Source organism: Nicotiana sylvestris, chromosome 12 (genome assembly GCF_000393655.2).
Source record: "Nicotiana sylvestris chromosome 12, ASM39365v2, whole genome shotgun sequence".
Classification (NCBI taxonomy): Eukaryota; Viridiplantae; Streptophyta; class Magnoliopsida; order Solanales; family Solanaceae; genus Nicotiana; species Nicotiana sylvestris.
In genome coordinates this window covers 36,896,822-36,919,514 of record NC_091068.1, presented here as the reverse complement: position 1 = coordinate 36,919,514, position 22,693 = coordinate 36,896,822, and positions in this window count along the sequence as shown.

The window sequence follows — 22,693 nt, the reverse complement described above, 5'->3', positions numbered from 1 at the left end:
GTATTTAAGTAAACTTTTGTAATATCACAGTTATTGTTGAATGGAATTGTATCAGTTCCAATGATTTTGCCTTTTGAATCATCACTGAACTAAACATTTCTTCATTTAAAGTAACTTCTTTGAATAGATTCTTGTAGCTCGTCATGTGAGAAGAACGTGCACTATCTAGATACCATTTACATGTTAGACTTTTCTTGTGGTGTTTCTATAAAATAAGATTATTGCCTTATTTTAGCTACTCAAGCTTACTAGGTCCTTTTTGGTTACTTCTAGTAATATCAGGACTATTTTTGGGCTTCCAGATCCATCCTGAATCATTTGAGTTATGAAATCTACAAAAGGAATATTTATAACTAGTATTATTACAATAATAACAAATAGGAATGGATTTTTCATTTGACCTACTGGTGGTGTCATTACTAGTAGATCCATCTCCAACATGTCTTTTTCTATTTGACTTATAGTCGCTTGGTTTGACCTGACAGAGCTAAGATTGGTGTACTTGCACATGCCATTTAGTTGCAATTGCAATTTCTGAACTTTTTCATGAAGCATATTTCTTTCAATTTCACAAACTTCAAGTTTAAGTTCCAAGTCCTTCTTCTCCCTATTCAGTCTCTTTAATTCTTAGAGAATCTTTTGAGACCCTTTTTGGGTGAGATCAAAAATATCTTGTAATTCATTACATCTATCATATTCTTAGGGTCTTACCTCACTAGATTTATTACATGGCATGAAGCAATTCTCTGTTGTTTCCTTGTTGGAGCCATCGGATACATTTGCATCTACCCAACAGGCTGAGAACTTGTTCTTACCGTTTTCTAATATAGACACGAAAAACAAATTTGCAACTTATGCATGCTCTGAGTTGTCTCCGTCACTCTAACTTCCAATAGATTTATTTTTGTTAAATTCTCTGGAGGCCTTTCTTTTGAGATTTTGGCATTCTACTTGTACATGACCATATTTTTCACATTCACAATATTTTTCATCATTCTTTTCTTGTTTATTGTATTGTCTGGAGGTTCTTCTATAGGACATTTTCCCTTTTTCGTGTTCCTGTATCTACTCATTAGTCCATTCATTATTTTGGAAACCAACATTATTTCTTCATCTAGAGCATCAGCTTCATTATCGTTGTCATCTTCAGATCCTTCAATTGAGGTTTTGAAAGCGACAATTTTTTTCTTTTCTTCCTTCCCTCATTTTTTATATATGTCTTCTCAAAAGCAATGAGATCTCCACGTAGTTCATCATATGACAACTTGTGTAGATCTTGAGACTCGAGTGCAACTACTTTTGTTTGTCAAGTAGTAGGTAGACTTCTTAGGATTTTATTAACTTTCTCACCACTTGAGTATGGTATTCCGAAAGCTTTTAGATATCCAATAATTTTATTGAATCGGGAAAACGGTTCCTTAGCGAATTCACTTTCTTTCATCTGAAAAAGTTCATAGTCATGGATCAGCAGATTTATCTTGTTTCCTTGACTTTTCTTGTCCCTTCATAAATAACTTCCAGCTTATCCCACATTTCTTTAGTTGTATTACAACTTGAGACTTCTTTATTCTTCTCTGTTTATCGCGTTGTAGAGAACTTTGCCTGCCTTGGCATCAACTTGTATTACCACCATTTGCTCATCAGAATATTCATCTATATAGATGGGATCTATAAATGTTTGTCCATCTATTTTCATATAAGACTTTGTTGCTGGAATTGGATAATCTGCACTTTTTATTACACGCCAAACTTTGACATAGTAAGACTTTGCAATAGATTTCCATGTGAAAAGAGTTGTCCATTGAAGTATGAGGGTCTCGCTTATGAAGTCCCTTCTTGAGATGGAGCTCCGATGATTACTTGATTTGATATGATCTTTTTCACACTAGTTATTAAGAAAAATGAAAGTGTGAAACTTTATTTGATACCAATTGAAAGTAAAAGAGAGGGGGTGAATTGTCTAGTTTTCATTTTATGACTAAGTAGTTAGCTAGTTTACCAAATAATCGACTAAAAATAGATACGGGGTAAATAGTAAAAGCAAAATGTAAAATTCAGAAAATAAATGACACCAAATATTTTTAAATTGGTTCGAATTTAATGTAAATCTTATTTCAGTCCCCTTGGGTTGCAAGAGGGTTTCTTTAAAGCTCCTTGAAAACCTCCGTACAAGCGAGTTGTTATTGTCAAGCACACCAACTGCTTTTTAGTTCTAACTACACTCTTTGTACTTTTTATACATGCCTTACCAATATTTTTCTCTCTTTCATCTCTCTACTAGTTACACAGAAAATCATATTTAGATCACAATGCATGAAGTTGGTTCAATCAAAGTATGCATTTTCTCTTGGTCTTCCCGTTATATATATTACTCGAGGATCTACTTTGCTTCTTGATGAGGTTGATGTAAGAGATTGCAAATCCAAAGTATATATATATATATATATATATATATATATATATATATATATATATATATATTACTCGAGGATCTACTTTGCTTCTTGATGAGGTTGATCTAAGAGATTGCAAATCCAAAGAAATCGATCCTTAGAATGAATCTTAAGTGATGATTCTTTCCAAGAATAAGTGTGGAGTTTTCGTTGATTTATGACTTTAGTGACGGACTTGATAGGACCTTCCATCAACAAGCAAATCCTTACTTAAACGAGCAACCTTTAATTAATCCTTTTATTTCAGAACTTGGCAGCCTTCCTTCAACGAGCGGATCTTCAGTGCTTGATTTACATTTTAAGAGGATTCTCAGCAATCTTGATCTCTCCTTATTTTGATCTTTCCTTTCTTTTCTTTTTTTTCGTAGGCTAACAGATCTTTGAAGATTTTACTTTTCCTTTCCTTTGCTCCTTTCTTTTTTGTTAAGATCTTACTCATCCTTTCCTTTGCTAAAATGTACCTGCAATGGGAGAGATATTATTTTTCATGATTAAAACTTTGGATCTAACATCATCTTCTTCTTTACCATTACAAGGATTTCTGATACAGATCGGATTGGCTGTTATGATGATCGAAGGTCTACGCATGGACATTGTATATACCTTTGTCCCATCTTGTCTCATGGTGTTTTTATGAAGCAACATATTGTTGCTCGCTCAAGCTGTGTATTCGAATTCAGAGGCCTAGCTTGATATTGTATACTTTGATGCCACACACGAGGGAGTGATTTATGTGGTGTCAATTTTTTGTGTGCACTGATTTATAAAAGGAACTGGTTATTCTATGCATTCCTTATGCTACAATTGTGGAATAAATAATGCAGAAAGTAAAGAACACAAGGAGTTTTATGTGGAAAGAACTAGGCTCAAAAGGTTTAAAAACCATGACCTACTGCCCAGTAGGATTTTTCTCAAACACTTCACTACAACTCTGAGTCAACAACAATGTTTACAAACTCTTGTAAACCTAAGGATTAACTCTAACCCTTGTAGCAACACACCACAAGTTGTTTCCACCACATCAAGTTAACTCTAAGTTGAAAGATACAACTCGAGTTTACAACCTTTTGCAAACTTAAGGATTAAATCTAACCCTTGTAACAACACGACACAGGCTGTTTCGACTATTTCAACTTAACTCTAACTTGAATGATACAACTCAGGTACCTAGTAAAATTTGTTTCTAAGAAAGCTGAAAGGTACAACTCAAAATGCCTACTACACTTTAAACTTGAAATAAAGAAAGATACATACAACTATTTATGGAACTGGTTCGTGTAACCTCAAGATCACACTTCAGAATCTCACAGGAATTGCTCAAAAAATGCCTTGCTATTTTGCTTTCAATTTTTCTTTTACTTCAGTCCATGTGCGTCACCTGTAAAAGATAACACAACTGATATTTATAGAGTTAGTAGAATAAGGATTAACTAGAGTTCTAATGCTCTACTCTTCCTTGGTGGAAGAGTTCTAGTTATCTTCAACTTCTAATTCATTCCTTATCTTGGATAGAGTTCTCTTCAAGTAAGGAGTCTTGCTCCTTATCAAATGTGCAACCTTTTCGTTTAGGGATTATCAGAAATAATCACTTATACTTATCCCTTGCGTGTGCATTCCTTTTTCTTGAATCTGACCCTAACCTGTGTACACGGTCTATTGACCTGGTCCATGCATGTGTTCCTTTGTCAATCATCATAACCAAAACCGCTCACGTCAATAAATTCCCTCTTTTTGATGATGACAAAACCTATGCTTATTAGAAGCATGGAACTTATTTCATGTAACGACCCCACCGATCATTTTGAGCTTAGCATTTCTCTCAGCGGTTCTCGAGCATAAATTGCCCCGTGTGATGCAATATGACTTTTGTATATCATTAGTGTTGGGTTTCAGGGTTTACAGAATTTAATTTGGAAGAATAGTCTCAGTTGAAAGCTTAAAAATTTGAAAGGTTTGATCAATATTTGACTTGTTTGTATATGATCTCGGATTGGATTTTTTATGATTTGGTTAGCTTCATTAGGTGATTTGGGGACTTAGGAGCGTGATCGGAATGCATTTGGGAAGTCCGTGGAAGGTTTAGGCTTGGATTGACAAAATTGAGATTTCAGGACTTTCCGGTTGATAGGTGAGATATTGATATAAAGGTCGGAATGAAATTCCGAGAGTTGTAGTTGCTTTGTTTTGTCATTTGGAATGTGTGTGCAAAATTTCAGGATATTCGAACGAGGTTTGATAGACTTTCTAATCGAAAGCATAATTTAAGAGTTCTTGGAGTTCATAGGCTTGAATCTTATGTTAAATTGGTGATTTGATGTTGTTGTGAGCGTTATGAAGTTTTGATAAAGTTTGAACGATGTCATGGGATGTGTTGGTACAATTGGTTTGAAGTTCCGGGAGTTCTGTGTAGGTTCTGGGATGTTTTAGGCCGAATATTATAGCTGTAGCAGGCCCAGAAGGGTTGCAGGCCTCAAAACTCACCTTATCCGCACAAAATGAAGTGCGTCCGCAGTGAGTGTTGTGTGGACCGCACAAAATGGCGTGCGGCTGCGGTGAAGAACATTCCGCTTGTGCTACTTCGGAAGCTCATATCTTATGATCTACAAGGGATTTTGAGATGATTCAAAAACAAAAGTTGAATCCCTTCATGTCTAGTTTCAATAAAGGTAAAGATATTGCAATTTGGATATTTCTAGCAAACGTTATGGCCAAAATACTAAAGCCTGTCACTGCATAGGATTGTTGTGCGGCCGCAGTCATTTTTGTGCGGACCGCGGTCGGTTTTGTGTGGCCCGCGGAGGTGGAGATCTGTGGGGTTCTCTACAAATAAGAGGTTTTGGATTTTATTTGACATTTTGACCTAGAGAGCTCGAATTTTGGCGATTTTTCAAAGGTTTTTCAAGAAATTCATCGGGGTAAGTGATTCTAACTGAGATTTGGCTATAATACATGAATCTATCATTAAATTCATCATTTAATTCGTGATTTGGGATGAAATTTCGGAAGAAAATTGTGAAATCTTTCAAAGATGTAAATTGATGATTTGAAGGACCAAATGGTACCGGAATTGGATAATTTTTGTATGGTTAGACTCGTTAGAGTATAAGGATTCTAGTTTTGTGAATTTTGTCAAATTCCGAGATGTGAGCCCGGGGGTCGGATTTGACCAAATTCTAGAATTTTGAGGTAATTCGATTGTTTTCGCTTGGGATTTGTTCCCTCAGCATATTGTGACGTATTCGTTCTGATTTTGGATAGATTTGACGTGCGCGGAGGCCTATTCAAGGGGCAAAGGCATCGCGAGCTAGAGAATTAGCCGGTTCGTGGTGAGTAATGATTGTAAATGATGCCCTGAGGGTTTGAAACCCCAGATTTGCACATTGTAGTGCTATATTGAGGTGAGACACGCGCTTAATGATGAGTGTGGGGTCGTTTCCCATTGGGGAATGTGACTTGGTCCGTACCGATTGATGATTTTACCACGTATTCGACTGAAACCTGTTTGTTATTATCATGGTTTGTGCTGATTGCCATATTTGGGCTTCGTGCCAACTATTTGAACCCTCCAGGGAATTTTACCACTATTTCCTCACTGTATTGATTTATTACTTGAACTTAGTCCTGTTGTTTCCTGCTATTTTATAACTCAGCCACTATTACTCAGTTTTAAGACTTAAATGATGTTTCTAAATAATGTTTTGGGCTGAGAACTACTATTTTACTTATGCCCGAGGGGCTTGTGATGATTTTCGGACTGAGTGAGGCTGAGGGCCATATGTGAGGATATGCTGGGTGATATGAGGCCGAGGGCCATATGTGAGGATATGCTGAGTGATATGAGGCCGATGGCCTGAGATATTTTTATACGTCACGAGGTGTCTTGAGTGATGTAAGGTCGAGTGATGTAAGGCCGAGTGCTAAGAGATGATGCCACGAGGTGGCTTGATATAGCGCTTGGGCCGTAAGGGGCCCCTTTGGAGTCTGCACACCCACAGTGAGTGCGGGTACCCATCATGATCTGAGAGTGAGCCTGAGAGGCTGATATTGTACTGAGAGTGAGCCCGAGGGGCTGATATTGTACTGAGAGTGAGCCCGAGGGGCTGATACTGTTCTGAGTGATTGATCATATGCCCGAAGGGCAGATTTCTACTTGTTAATTACCTGTCAAACTACCTGTTTTACTTGTTTCAAAAGGGATTTAACTTGATTTCTTCACGGATTGACTATTTTAAGTGATTTTACTACTTTGATATAGAATTGCCTTCTAGCTTTACGTCTTTTCATGCTTTCATCTATTATTTATATATGTTACTCACTGAGTTGGAGTACTCACTTTACTCCCTGCACTCATGTGTGCAGATTCAGTTATAGTAAATCCCGCTCCTGAGTGCTGATCCTCCCAGTCTAGGCGGTGTTTCGGAGACTACGAGGTAGTTGTTGCCGTCCGCAGCCCCCGTGCCTCCCTTTATCTTATTAATTCTATATTTTCCAAACTATTGTACCAGATATCGTACCTATAGACTCGTATCAGGATCATTAGTTGCTCATGACTTGTGACACCCCGGTTAGGGCTGTGTTAGGTTGTACTTCCGCACTTTATTGACATTATCCGCTACTTAGTATTGATATATCATGTTTTAGATTGCTTTTTTGATATTTAACTATTGAAAAGTGAATTGGGTATAATTGGTTGGCCTTGTCTTCACGAGAGGTGCCATCACGACCGGGTTCGGGTTTAGGGGCGTGACAAGTTGCTATCAGAGCCTAGGTTACATAGGTCTCGTGAGTCATGAGCAGGTTTAGTAGAGTCTCGTGAATCGGTACAGAGACGTTTGTATTTATACTCGAGAGGCTGCAGAACCTTTAGGAAAACTTCACATTTTTGAATTCTAATCATGCGTCCTTGGTTCATCTTGAAAATTAACTCTTGAATTCCATCCACGCGTTCGTATGCGCGCATGAACGCTCAGTATCAGATGTGCCTCAATGGCTTGTGATTCCCTGATCGAGGGACGAGATGTGATCTCTGTGAGTTGATGTTGGGCTAGTCTGGAGGACTTGAGGCCAAATCTTTGCCTATAGCTTGAGCACTAAGGTGCTGATTGTGTGGGCAAGTGCTTTCGAATTTATATGTTCGGTATTTTTCCATATTAGTGGAACTGATAGCTGGATGGCTATGTAATGAGAATGTTAGTGTTGTGAGGTGTATTCGTATGATTTGGAAGTGACGAGGAAGGTCTGCTAAAGGATAGAAGAACTATTAGGTGCTTGAATTCCATCTTGATTCGAGGTATAGCCTCGAGTTATGGGCGTGTGAAGGATCTTTTCATGTTTCCCAATTGTGAGTGCAGTAAATTCATGTTGCGGTATGAGTTCAGAATCAGGAAGACTAAGTGACTGCGTACAGTTTATGACGGTGGAAGGTATACGGAAATGTTAGTTAGAGGCAAAGCAGATGGGTTGTCTCCTACGAAATGTTCTGAGGTTGTATGATCCTTATGTGTCTGTTAGAAGATCATATTTGCGAGTGAAGGATATGTGCTGAAATTTAAATTAGGTCGCTTAGAGTAGGTGTAACTGTTGCGAGAGTGGAATGCGAGATTTGCAGAAGAGTTAAAATTCTAGATGATCTGTGTTTTCTCAAGCTTATAAAAGATTTGAGTTTAATCTCATTATAGTATCATGGCATCAATAGAGTATATTCGTTTTGAGTTATTGAGTGTGTGCTGATCTATGGCTCCGAGCCAAGTGGGGCAGCCTGCTATTGATTAGGCGATTGCACGGTTAGGTGCTATATTGGTTCCAGTTTGAGGCATGCTGGTGAATTGGTTATGGCTTGCGGAAATTGAGACCGAGGATGGCTCGAGTAAAGGAAAATTTTTACAAAGATTATATTATGCTTCATAGGTGTGTGAGAATCATGGGATGTGTTGAGTTGTTATTGGCAAGAAGGTTCGGTGCATAGAGCAAGAAGTTGCTTGGTTGTATTGGGATGAGGATACATTCTGCGGTGTCGGAGTACCAATGAGGCACGGGTTGTTCGGTTCATTTGATCAAACTAATTGCAGTTTGAATAGAGTAAATGACTCTCGAGAATGGTTCTAATGTGCTCAAGATTCTACATGTAGCAATTGGGTATTTTAAAGTTGTATATGTGGTTAGGAAATGAGTTTTCATTTGGAAAATGTCAAGACTTGTGGTACTTTCTACATTAACTATGGGATTTTATATATCAGTATTAGGAAGGTAATGGTTCCATATTCACAGGAAGTCCCTTCGGGGGTAGGTATTTTGAACGTGGTGCTTTTGAAAACATTTAAGAGAGTACTCAGCGGCTTATGAGCCTTAGACAGTGTGGTTTCATGCTTGGGTCTCGCGTGGTAAGTCTGGGTTGAGGAATTGTGGCGTTGTAGCAAGAAGAAGTGTCAAGCTAACGGTAGATCAGAGGGAAACTCGAATAGATGGGATAGCGTGGTAGTAGGGCAGATCGGTATGGTAAGGATATGATTAGTTCCTTGGGTGTTTTTGAGGTAACGAGTGTCTGCAGGTGTTTCATGGCAATTCTTTTCGGTTTTAGTCACATGCGTAGCTCGGTTGAGTTAGAAGGATTCAGTCCTGATGAGCTAGTGTTGTGCAAAAGGAATTCGGGGAGTTCTATATGGTTTCCACCACAGTTGGAGATGTATATTTTCTATGGGCATGAGGAGCATGGGATGCATAGTAATTTTCTTCTAGATAGGATCAATGGAAAGTTATTGACTAGTTGAGTACGTAGATGTTTGTGGCTTGGAAGGGAGATGAAGTTCTCATGTTATCCTAGGATGCTATGATATACGCGGTATGTTGTGGAGGATTGGGATTTGTGTGTGTAAGGTTACGGTTTAGTTTTGAACGAAAAGTCAAAACAAAATTCTTAGGCAACACGGACAACTTCAGATAATTAGAGAAATGAGCTTTAGATGATTAGGGGGATGATCTCCAGATGATTAAGGAAATGATATTGCTAAATCGGAGTGATTTGACAAGGGCATATGTTTCAGAAAGGGCAATGTGATTAAGTTGATGATACTTCGGTAGTATTGCAGCATTTTCTTGTTAGATCGACTGTTGATATTCAAGTTTGATTGGTGGCATAGAGGAATTCCAGATTTTCTCTCGTGGAATGATTGGGTATTTGAGGTGTGGTATGTATTCGAACGGCAGAATTGGGGCCATATATGTTGATTCATAGGTCATATGGAGTTGGAGACGGGAAGTTCTCATATTCAGGCTATGTTGTGGTTGTGAGTCATGAGTATTAACACTGTTTAGTGACTATCGGGGTTTGGAGACCTGAGCGAATCTTTTGTTGCTTGGTATGTTAGACTTGGATGTGATATTGGGTTCAGACTGGTTGTCTCCATCTTGTGTCATTCTGGACTATTGCGCTAAGGCAGCTGGTGGCTATGCCGAGAATGCCACGGATTGAGTGGTCAGGTTCGACGGATTATGTCCTAGTAGAGTGTTTTATATTTTGAAGACCCAGCGGATGGCTGGGAAGGATTATTTTTCTTAGTTGGGTTTTCATGATAGATGTTAGTGCAGAGGCTCCTACCATTGATTTAGTTCCGGTGTTGAGGGACTTTTCGGATATGTTTCTTGTGGTCGGGCATGTCGTCGGGCAAGGTTGTTGATTTCGGTATTGATTTGATGCCGGACACTATATCATATGGCACCGACAGAGTTAAAGAAGTTGAAGAGCAACTCTAGGATTTTTGTGATAAGGAGCTCATTGGCAGGCCAATGTGGATGCGTGTTCTAATTTGAGTCGGCTTGGTTAGCTCTGAATTGTACTGTTGAGGGGTATGTTAATTCGATTGTTATTGAGCTTATTAGTAATCTGGGGAGATCCATGAGTTACCTTTATGTGTTGCGAGATGTTATGATTTGTTGGTTATAGGCACATATGGTGCGGTTCTATTGGGGTTTCATAGTGGAAGTCGAGCGGGAAGAGTAATTGGGTGTTGCTCGGTGAATGGAGTATTGATTATGTCCTATCGGGTGTGCATGGTGTATGTTATTTGTTTCACCGTGGGTGTAATGATTGCTTTGGTTCCAGACATCAAATTGAGCGTGGTTGTCGATTTCGAGCATAATGACTTGAGGTGGTTCATGTAGAGCAGTGTTGGATAGGATCGCACATCGCAGCAAAGTTATGTGGAGGTATGACCTTGTGGGTTAGATTCATGTGTTCTGTTCCTATTATGTGAGACGGGTTCTCAGTCTTGTGTTGTGGTGGTACTGGTGAGCTTGAGGTACATCTCTTTCATTTGAGTCATTTTTATGATTTGAGTATGCTCAGACTGTTGCTTATTGGTGCGCATATTATGCAAGTTGTGGCTTAGGCCTGTATTGATGTGTCATGTCACCAGAGTAGTGTGTTGGAGTAGAGTAGATTGTTGGGATCATTAATGAATACAAACGGATTCGATTTCAGCATGTTGGAAGGATAACATCAAGATTCGACTCAGAAATGTGTTGTGGTATTTGCCAAAGGAGGAGTGGCTTCTTGAATGGTTGATTTGGGAAATGGTTATGGCTTACCGCGTGTCTTAGTGATCATTGGTATTATATGAAAGTGTTGGGATGAGACCTTAGTTGATAAGAGTTTTTGTAACGGTATGCGGATGTTGTGTACAGCTGCTGTGATTAGAAGTTATCATTACAAGTGTTGAGTTATGTGGTATATCATGTGATTGCACCGGAGATAGCATATATGGGTGATTACAGCTTGTTCGTGCTTATTCAGAAAATAGATGTGAGATTCTGATCTTGTGAATGATTTCAGAAGAGGAAATGTGGTTCTATGGTTTATGGACTAGGATGAATTGTGAAAATTCAGTTATACCGTGTTATCGAACCTATGTGAGATAGGGTGACGTGGGATCATCCCCGTGTATGTGCATGGTGAGGTTATTTAGCAATTGGTTGGCTTTTGGAACAACTCTGGGCACGTTTGAGGACGAACGTATGTTTAAATGGGGGAGGATGTAACGACCCGACCGGTCGTTTTGAGATTTTGCATTTCACTCACCAGTTCTCGGGCATGACTTGCCCCGTGTGATGCAATATGACTTATGTAAATCGTTGGTGTTGGGTTTCAGGTTAATCAGAATTTAATTTGGAAGAACAGTCTCATTTGAAAGCTTAAAAAATTAAAAGGTGTGACCAATATTTGACTTGTTTGTATATGATCTCGAATTGAAATTTTTATGATTTGGTTAGCTCTGTTAGGTGATTTGGGGCTTAGGAGCGTCATCGGAATGCATTTTGGAAGTTCGTGGAAGGTTTAGGCTTGGATTGGTGAAATTGAAATTTCGGCACTTTCTGGTTGATAGGTGAGATATTGATATAAAGGTCGGAATGAAATTCCGAGAGTTTCAGTAGCTTCGTTGTGTCATTTGGGATTTGTGTGCAAATTTTCAGGTAATTCGGACGAGGTTTGATAGACTTTCTGATCGAAAGCATAATTTAAGAGTTTTTGGAGTTCTTAGGCTTGAATCCTATGTTAAATTGGTGAATTGATGTTGTTGTGAGCGTTCCGAAGTTTTGATCAAGTTTGAACGATGTCATGAGATGTGTTGGTACAATTGGTTTGAAATTCCGGGAGTTCCGGGTAGGTTCCGGGTAGTTTTAGGCCGAAAATCATAGCTGTAGCAGGTCCAGAAGGGTTGCAGGCCTCAAAACTCACCCGCGCGGTCCGCACAAAATGAAGTGCGTCCGCGGTGAGTGCTGTGCGGACCGCACAAAATGGTGTGCGGCCGCGGTGAAAAACATTCCGCTGGTCCTACTTCGGAAGATCATATCTTTTGATCTACAAGGAATTTTGAGATAATTTAAAAACAAAAGTTGTAGCTCTTCGTGTCTAGTTTCTAGAAACATAACAATATTGCAATTTTTACATCTGTAGCAAATGTTATGGTCAAAATACTAAATCCTATCACTGCAGAGGAAAGCTGTGCGGCCGCGGTCGGTTTTGTGCGGCCAGCGGAGCGTGAGATCTGTGCGGTTCTCTATAAATACGTGGTTTTTGGTTTTATTTGATATTTTGACCTAAAGTGCTCGGATTTTGGCAATTTTTCGAAGGTTTTTCAAGAAATTCATCGGGGTAAGTGATTCTAACTATGATTTGGCTAGAGTACATGAATCTATCATTGAATTCATTATTTAATTCGTGATTTGGGATGGAATTTGGGAAGAAAATTGTAAAATCTTTCAAAGATAAATGATGATTTGAAGGACCAAATGGTACCGGAAATGGATAATTTTTGTATGGTAAAACTCGTGAGAGTATAAGGATTCTAGTTTTGTGAATTTTGTCAAATTCCGAGATGTGGGCCCGGGGGTCGGGTTTGACCAAATTATGGAATTTTGTGGTAATTCGATTGTTTTTGCTTAGGCTTTGTTCCCTCAGCATATTGTGACGTATTCGTTTTGATTTTGGATAGATTCAACGCGCGTGGAAGCCGATTCGAGGGGAAAAGGCATCGCGAGCTAGAGAATTAGCCGGTTTGAGGTGAGTAATGATTGTAAATGATGCCCTGAGGGTTTGATACCCCAGATTTGCACATCGTAGTGCTATATGGAGGTGAGACACGTGCTTGATGATGAGCGTTGGGTCGGTTACCATTGGGGAATGTGACTTGATCCGTCCCTATTGAAGATTTTACTGTGTATTCGACTGAAACATGTTTGTTATCATCATGGTTTGGGTTGATTGCCATATTTGGGCTTCGTGCCAACTATTTGAACCATCTGGGGATTTTTATCACTATTTCCTCACTGTATTGATTTATTACATGAACTCAGTCCTGTTGTTTCCTACTGTTTTATAACTCAGCCACTCTTACTCAGTTTTGAGACTTAAATGATATTTCTAAATGATGTTTTGGGCTGAGAACTACTATTTTACTAATGCCCAGGGGTGATGATTTTCGGACTGAGTGAAGCCGAGGGCCATATGTGAGGATATGCTGAGTGATATGAAGTTGAGGGCCTAAGATATTTTAATACGCCACGAGGTGGCTTGAGTTATGTGAGGCCTAGTGCCGAGAGATGATGCCACGAGGTGGCTTGATATAGCGCTTGGGCCGTAAGGGGCCACTCCGGAGTCTGCACACCCATAGTGAGCGCGGGTACCCATCATGATCTAATAGTGAGCCCAAGGGGCTGATATTGTACTGAGAGTGAGCCTGAGGGGATGATATTGTACTGAGAGTGATCCCGAGGGGCTGATATTGTACTGAGAGTGAGCACGAGAGGCTGATATTGTACTAAGAGTGATCCCGAGGGGCTGATACTGTTCTGAGCGATTGATATTGTGCCTGAGGGGCGGATTTCTACTTGTTATTTACCTGCCAAACTACCTGTTTTACTTGTTTAAAAAGGGTTTTAACTTGATTTCTTCATGGATTTACTGTTTTAAGTGATTTTACTGCTTTGATATAGAATTGCCTTGTGGCTTTACGTGTTTTAATGCTTTCGGCCATTATTTATATTTTTTACTCACTGAGTTGGAGTACTTACTTTACTCCCTGCATCCCTGTGTGCAGATTTAGGCATAGAAGATCCCGCTCCTGAGTGTTGATCCTCCCAGTCCAGGTGGTGTTTCAGAGACTACGAGGTAGCTGATGGTGTCTGCAGCCCCCGTGTCTCCCTTTATCTTATTAATTCTATGTTTTTCAAACTATTGTACCAGACATCATACCTAGCAGACTCGTATCAGGATTATTAGTTGCTCATGACTTGTGACACCCCGGTTAGGGCTTTGTTGGGTTGTACTTCCGCACCTTATTGACATTATCCGCTACTTAGTATTGATATATCATGGTTTAGATTGCTTTTATGATATTTATATGTTTAAAAAGTGAATTGGGTATAATTGGTTGGCCTTGTCTTCACGAGAGGCGCCATCACGACTGGGTTCAGGTTTAGGGTTGTGACATTTCAACTTAGCTCAACATCAAACACAATGTCAGAACACTTTTCATTTAAAGTCACAAATCATCAAAGACCATGTTCATTAGCTTATAAACATTATAGTCCAAAGCAAAAGCACACCTTATCTTCCCCCTTTTGGCATTATCGAAAAGTTGTATAATTAAGCCAAGTAACCGGATTTTAACATATATTACTCATGGCCACTGGGCTACTTCAAATGCAATCATGGATTCAATTTTATTTTTCTTAATCTAATGATATTAGCGATCAAAGAAATATCAATAAACAATTAAAGAAAAGTAGTTAATTTTATTGATTGATAAGATCCTACCACAAAGCATAAGAAGAAATAAAAACACAAAACCATGAGTTAAAATATAAAAATATCGCAGTTGGGACTTAGAAAGGACTACTTACTATTTGTCTAGGAAGGTTTAATATTAGGAAGGACCAGGTTCTTGGTTATTGGCTTGAAGTAGTTTTAGCATATTCCAGAAAATTTCATCATTACTCTCCTTCTCTCTTGCTAACTCAATCTTGAGAGAAACCCTCTCAGCTTCTACTTCAGCAAGCCTTTTCTGCAACTTGTCAATCTCAACATCCTTCATCGTTTTCTGCCTCAGATTCTGTTTCTTGAGAATTATTTTGAGAAGTATTTCTCTATATGGAATTAGGTATGGGTACATCTAGATCTTCATCTTCATGAACCAGGTTCATCTCCTCAATTTGTACTACTCCACTTGGCTTACCAGCCTTTTTATTTCCTTTCAAAGCAACTTTCTTGGCACTCTTAGATAAGACCCTTTTTATATTAGGCTCACTCTGCATCTTCTAGCTCTTTGTAGTTCTTCTTCTTGTGGGAGGAGTCTCTACAAGGATAGAAGGACCAGACTTTCTCTTAGTGCTACCCATTGCCTTTCCAGGGATCTTAAGTCTTGTAGTCTTTTTCTTCTTTGGCATGTAACTATGAGACACTCTCTTCGGTAGGTCATGAAGGGGTTCCCTCCAAGATAGAACAGGTTCTTGGAACCTTTTCTCAGCCTAACCAGCCCCTCCACTCCACTAGCATCTCCAGACCCACTTCCTCCTTCTTCTCATATACTTTCTTCTTTCTCAATAACCTCCGCATTCGACAACATCATAGCCCTTATTTCTTCAGTCAAACCAATAGGAGTGGGTGAAGAAGATTCAACCACTCTTTCTCCCTTTATCCTCAAATTTACTTTAACACCCTCACTAACTTTTTCTTTTCTTTTTTTATTTTTACCACCTATTTTTCCAGACACAGATTCTACATTAGCAATAGTACCAACCAGAACAAATATTTCTCAAGATTTTCAGCAACTTTAGAAATAACATCAGATAAAACTTTTAACCTATAAGTTACCTGTTTAATTTCAGATGAAATTGGTTCTTCCCCCTTAGTTCAAGGACCTAAAGGACTCATCTTATTTTTGGGGTTCCTCTACTTGAATAGCCTTTAACTACCCATTTAGTTTCTTAGTTTGTCCATTACCATCTATTATTTTACGAGCAAGCATCTTAAAATGTCCTTTCTTGGGAGTTTGGGTGGTTGAAGGTATGGGTAATGGTTCTTTGGGTGGTGAAGATGGGATCTTAGTCATCTTGGGGTTTTTATATTTGTTTTCCATTAGATTAGTGTAGAAGAGTTGAGAGAACGTTGAGAGAATTTGGAGTCTTGAATTTTCAAAGATTAGGAGTGAAGAAACGGGTAAGGTCTAATCAATTTAAAGAGGGAAGAGATGGAGTGTATAACAACTGCTTTTTGAGATTATAAGTTTAATCAACTTGGGAGTGTCAGTTTGAAGAGACGTTGGACTCTTCCCCAAAAATTGAGGCAATTATGGTGTGTAGGGTGTTGTTTGGTGAAACTGGTTCGTTTGTAACATAATGGTTCAAAAATAGGATGGGATAGAGTGAGACTCCTTTTAGATCATGATCCAAATACAATTATTTCAAAATGTGCGGAGTGGAGAATACATGCCTTATAAGTTTGATGAACCAGGTTCTTCACTTAAAGTTCTCTTGTGTAAGATTGAATTTTTCAAGAAAATATAATATCACTAGACATCAATGTGACATTTTAGCACATAGAGAAATATTTGATCTAATTATTTACAAAATTCACAAATTATCTAGCCAGTCATTGATTTAGAACTATTTTTTAGGTGATTTTAATCCTACCTAATTCTAACTGGTTCCTTTCAAAGTAATATCTACTTAGAGATTTTGTGAAGATGTCAATTATTTTCTTATAAGTAGCACAAAATTCCATAATGATCAACCCTTCTCAAAGTTGTCCCTCAAAAAATGATGTCTAACATCTATGCGCTTAGTTCTTTTAGGTTTAATCGGCTTCTTGGTCATACTAATTGCACTAATGTTGTCAAAGATAGTAATATAACCTACATCAATTCCAAAATTCATAATTGATGTGTAATCCTTGACAATTGAGCACAACATGAGGCAGCAACCACATATTCAGCTTCAGCAGTAGACAAAGCCATAGAGTTTTGCTTTTTGGTGGCCCAAGACACAAGACATGAGCCAAGAAAGTGTGTCGTACCTAAAGTGCTCTTTATATCCATAAAAAATCCTTTATAATCAGCATTAGCATATCTCACCAAATCAAAATTACTACCTTTTGGACGTCATAGGTACAGATCAGTGGTTCCTTTTAGAAACTTCAAGATCCTCTTAACAGTGTTCAAGTAAGACTCCTTTGGATTTACCTGGAATCTAGCACAAAGGCCTACACTGGAAATAATACCAGGTCTACTAGCAGCGAAATATAATAAACAACAATTCATTCCCCTATATATGTTCTAATCAACAGATGAACTAGGTTCATCCAAATCCAATTTTGTGGTTGTTCCTATAGGAGTGTCAATTTCTTTGTGATATTCCATTTTAAATCTTTTAAGCAACTTTTTCACATACTTTTGCTGATGGATCATAGTTCTATTTGAATTTTGTTTAATTTGTAAGCCTAAAGCAAAATTAAGGTCGCCCATCATACTCATTTTAAATTCATTCCCCATTAGCTTAGAAAATTCTTTACTTAACCTATCAGTTGTTACTCCAAAGTTTATATCATCAACATATATCTGAACTACCAAGAGATCTTTACCTTTTTCTTTGAAGAATAAAGTATTAAAAATATACCTCTTTTGTAGCCATGTTCAAGTAAGAATTTATACAATCTTTCATACCATGCTCTTGGAGCATGTTTTAGCCCATAAAATTCCTTATGAAGCTGGTACACATGATCAAGACACTCCTTGCTTTCAAAGTTAGGAGGTTGCTTGACAAACACGTCTTCCTTTAGATATCCATTGAGGAAGGCACTCTTGACATCAATCTGATGGAGAGTGAATTCCATATAAGCAGCAAATTCTAAGGAGTCTAATTGCTTCCAATCTTGTAACTGGATCAAAAGTCTCATCATTTTCTATGCCTTCATCTTGACTATATCCTTGAATTATCAATCTTGTCTTGTTCCTTGTAACTGTTCCATCTTTATCAAGTTTGTTTTTGAATACCCATTTAGTGCTAATCACTATTCATTCCTAGGGTTTTGGTACCGGATGTCAAATTTGACTTCTCTCAAATTGGTAGAGTTCATCTTGTATTGCATTCACCCAGTCTGCATCATACAAAGCCTCAGAAATATTTTTAGGTTCAATAAGAGATAAAAAAGCATCAAAAGCATAGAGATTCTTTAAAGAAGATCTGGTTTTGATTCTAGAGTTTGGATCAGTGATTATGTTCCCAATGGAATGAGAACTGTGTTACTTGTGTGGCTTCAAACCTAATTAGTTTCCCCTAGATGTTCCTTCGTTGTTTTGTTGCTGAGGAATAGGTTCATGGACAGGTTACCTCAAAGTTTGAGGATCATTTCCTCTTTGATCAGTTCCCCCTATCAGGTTGCCCTAAGAGGAAGGGCTTGTTCCATTGCATGCTCCTTCCTGTGGTGTAGCTTCAGGCTGGGTTGTGGTTTCATTTGAGTTTCTTACCAGACCAATTGATTCATTATCTTGTTCCTGCCTCTCAGAAAGGGTTTTAGATTCATCAAAACCAACATGTACAATTTCTTCTACACACATAGTTCTTTTGTTATATCTTATAAGCTTTACTATGTGAAGAATATCCCACGAATACTCCCTCATCACTTCTGGAATCAAACTTACCTAGGGAGTCTTTTCCATTATTGTGCACAAAGGACTTGCCTCCAAATGCCCTAAGGTGGGATATATTTGGCTTTCTATAGGCAAAAGAATAAATCAAATTCTTTTTAGCCCAAATTGGCAGCCTATTCTTCCCTGGAACACATTTTTTGTTCTTTTGACTTACCTTCTCTTTTGCAGTGTATTCACTCTTATAGTAACTAGTGTTACCACAGTGTGTACAAATTGTGTTCTCACTATGTGTGAGTTACTTGCTTTTGGGATCCCACTTGCGCACAGAGTTCCCAAAGCCAAGTATTCTTTTGTTGCTAATATGGTGTGCTTATAGCCATGAAAGTGCGTTAGAGGAACTATTATATTTATATGTTCTATCTAGCTCATGCTTAACCTTAGTCAATTCCTCTTTCAATGTTCTTGTCACGACCCAAAGCGATGGGCCGCGACGGGCACCCGATACCTTACTCAACTGAGTACCAACGTAACGTATCTTTCTTATTACATCATCATATACACGTAACATACGGGCCTAATAGGCCAATATGATCATCTATAAACTCAAAACATAGGCCGACAAGGCTGTACAATCTTTCACGTACATGACATATGTCTACAAGCCTCTAAGAGTACATAAGCAACTCCGAAGCAAATGGAGCGCACCAACATCTTCCACTGAGATGATAGCCTACTTGGAGGGCTCTCGACCTGTCTATCAGGACCCGCGGGCATAAAACGCAGCATCCCCAAGAAAAAGGGACGTCAATACGAAAAAGGCACATAAATAAGTACATAACAGACATGGAAGAAATATAGAGTAATTGACTCAACCTGCAAGTCTGGATAATTCTGTAAATCATGAAATACTTTTAGCATCATGCATATGCATATGAATGTCATGTCGTGCATAGGTACATCTTTCCTAACATCATCAGCCTCTGAGGGTATCCCATCATATCATATCGGCCACTGTGGGCAAAATCATCAATGTATATCAGTTGATCAGGTGGTGATGCGTATATAACGCCATAACCTTTCCCATATCCCATATATATATATATATATATATATATATATATATATATATATATATACATACATATAGACGTGTATATAATGTCATCTCATCACGGGTCAATGTACATGAATGCAACGCATGAAAAGTACGTTAATAAAATCTTTCGGATGTAATAAGACCATTTTGCCTTTGAGTAATATCATAAAGTAAACTCTTTTCAACTTTTGTATTTTTCTGAGACCCATGAACAGATGATAAAATATTATGACACATGGAAATTCAAGAACATAGATATCTCTAATACTTCTATGAATAGAGTCATTTATGGATTTTGTGCATTTGCACGTTTCGTTCGTATCGTATGGATCATGCCAAAAGAAAGAAGGGATAGCCTTAACATTCCTGAGTCGATTCTCTTGACAATCCCTCTAACACATGTTAATTGTGACAAAAACGTAACGATGAGATCAAAATATGGAACAATCCGTATGAAATGGTCAGAGCAATAACGTTGCCACTGCAAAATCATCTTTGTCTAGACTCTTTCTAAAGAGATTTACAACAATTCTATGTATATGAAATGGATAGTTTGCTGAAACTTTGGTCAACAGATTATAAAAATGTCGCATCTTTGTTGAAACTCTCTTTCTCAAGAGGTTATAATGTTAATATGTATGTAATTGAAAGTTTGCTGAAATCCTTTCTTAAGAGACCAAAATGACTAGCTTTTTAATTCAAGAATTGTACGTGTAAGTAAGGCATCTCTTGCCTAATGACTCATCAAGTCTTTTGTTGCCACTTTCGCTTAGATTAATACCAAGTGGCAGCCCCAAAAGGGATATTTATCCACTTAATTTATTAATTAACTAGGTAGTGTCTTGTTACCCGATAATTAATCAATTACCCGTAAAATGGAGAATTATTTCCACTTACTTAAAATATTAGTCACTTTTCATATATCTTATACGCCTTACTATTATGGTCATGTGGTACCTTATGTGTTACTTGTCCATAAATACCGAGTATTTTAGCTCGAGCCATATTTTATCCCAACATGTGAAACTTTGACGAAAATTCGTTTTCTTTGAGTTGTTCCCCCTTTTACCTTTACTAATCACTTGTGAAATAGCATAATCCTTACAATCTCCAAATAATCTTTTACTTGGACGGATGTCAATTACCTTACGATAAATTCAACGTACAATACTTTAAGGTGTAATATTGTCGTAACTTAATACTTCGAAGCATGACATCACCGTAATGTAATACTGCTGGATGCAACACTGTCGTAACTTAATACTGTGAAGCGTAACATCACCGTAATGTAATACTGCAAGTCATAATATCATCATAATATATTACTGCGGAGCATAATATCGACGTAATATTGCGGGGCGTAATATTATTCCCCCCTTTAGAACATTCGTCTTCGAATGTTGACTGATGCACTTATCAGTTTCAAAACTTATATCTTTCAAATACTTTAGAACTTCTCTTTCCATCTAGGCGACTGTTCTGTGAATAAGTCCAAATTCCAGGGCATTCCCCTCTTAGGACTCCTTCTCACACCATAACTTGTAGTCAGAATCCTTCCAATCTCGTAACTGTTGCTACCTTTCATCATGCAGCCTATACAATTTTGACCTTGTAATTGTGCCCAATCTCTAGGCTTCATATGTAGATCTTGATAAGATGTTCCTTTGGGCATCTATGAGTATACTGAAGTTCTTCGCTCGGTGCTTTGTTGAATTCACAAATATTGTTATATCTCATCGCATAAGTCTGTTTAGCCATCCGTATAAATTTACTGCCATAACTATTACTTTAATTTACCATTGCTGAGGTCTGCTACCAAATCCTAGCTTACTCTCATTGATTATTCCATATGTAAAAATTTAAGTCCTTTAATACTTCCTCATTACTGCTCATCTTTAGAATGACAGCCTAATCTCAATTCATACTTTGGACTTTTGTCCATCCATTGTTGATTCACCTCAATATTGATCTACAATATACCACTGATAACTTGAAACTTCTTACGTAATACCTTGCCCCTATGGCTTACGTTACATCAGGGAATATTCGAAGTAACTTTCCTGATCCACTTAGCAGCGATATTGTACTTCAATAACAATATTCTATAGCATCCCAAGGTGATTCTCTTATGTGAGTATTTTAATCTCGAATAATTAATGAATCCCTTTTCTTTTCTTTTTTTTTCCAAATCATTACTCAATCGAAGGTCCAAACGTCATCCTTCATTTATTATAATTACACCTTTATTCTACTATTAAGCCAGCATTCCATCTCTTCTAAATGCTAATTATGAAGAGTAACTCCTTTGAGTCCATTCAGGCTATACTATGCTTACTATAATATAGAGAAGCCATTAGCTCCATTGTTTTCATGGGCCTACTCCTGAGGGCTAATCCATTCTCGTCACCTTCTCACTTGCCTTTTCTCGTTCTTACATCCTATCATAAAACTTTATCGCTTTACTATACTTTATCTTGCGACCTATACATATCTATTTATACTACTCGCAACTTTCCTTCAACTTGCTTGCACCATATATTTTCGTATGTTATCCTTTAATATCAAGCGAGACATCACATCGTCTCTAACCCTTCTCTACTCTATTAGCTAGATTTCTCAGTACTTTGAAACAATAGGCTGAAAGAAATGCCGCTGACGATGCCGCTATCTTTCCTGGTTATTGGATCCTCGTGCTTCTTGCCTTCTACCCCAAGTATGGACTATTCACAACTCTCTTCATTTGAGTATCTTGTACGTTGTTCACCTTTATCTTACTTACTTAAAATCTCGCATAATATCTTTTATCTCTTTCATAATCTCCCTTTCACATATGTATGATTCACACCACAACCTGAAGCTCTATCATAATACTATAATCCGGTGGGAGCTTTATACTGACTTCTTATGTAGAGCCATTATGGACTATGGTTGTTGTACTATCTCTCTCGTACCTCTGATTTTTAAGAGAGATCATGCAATGTTCTTGATCATGATGTTTCGATTTT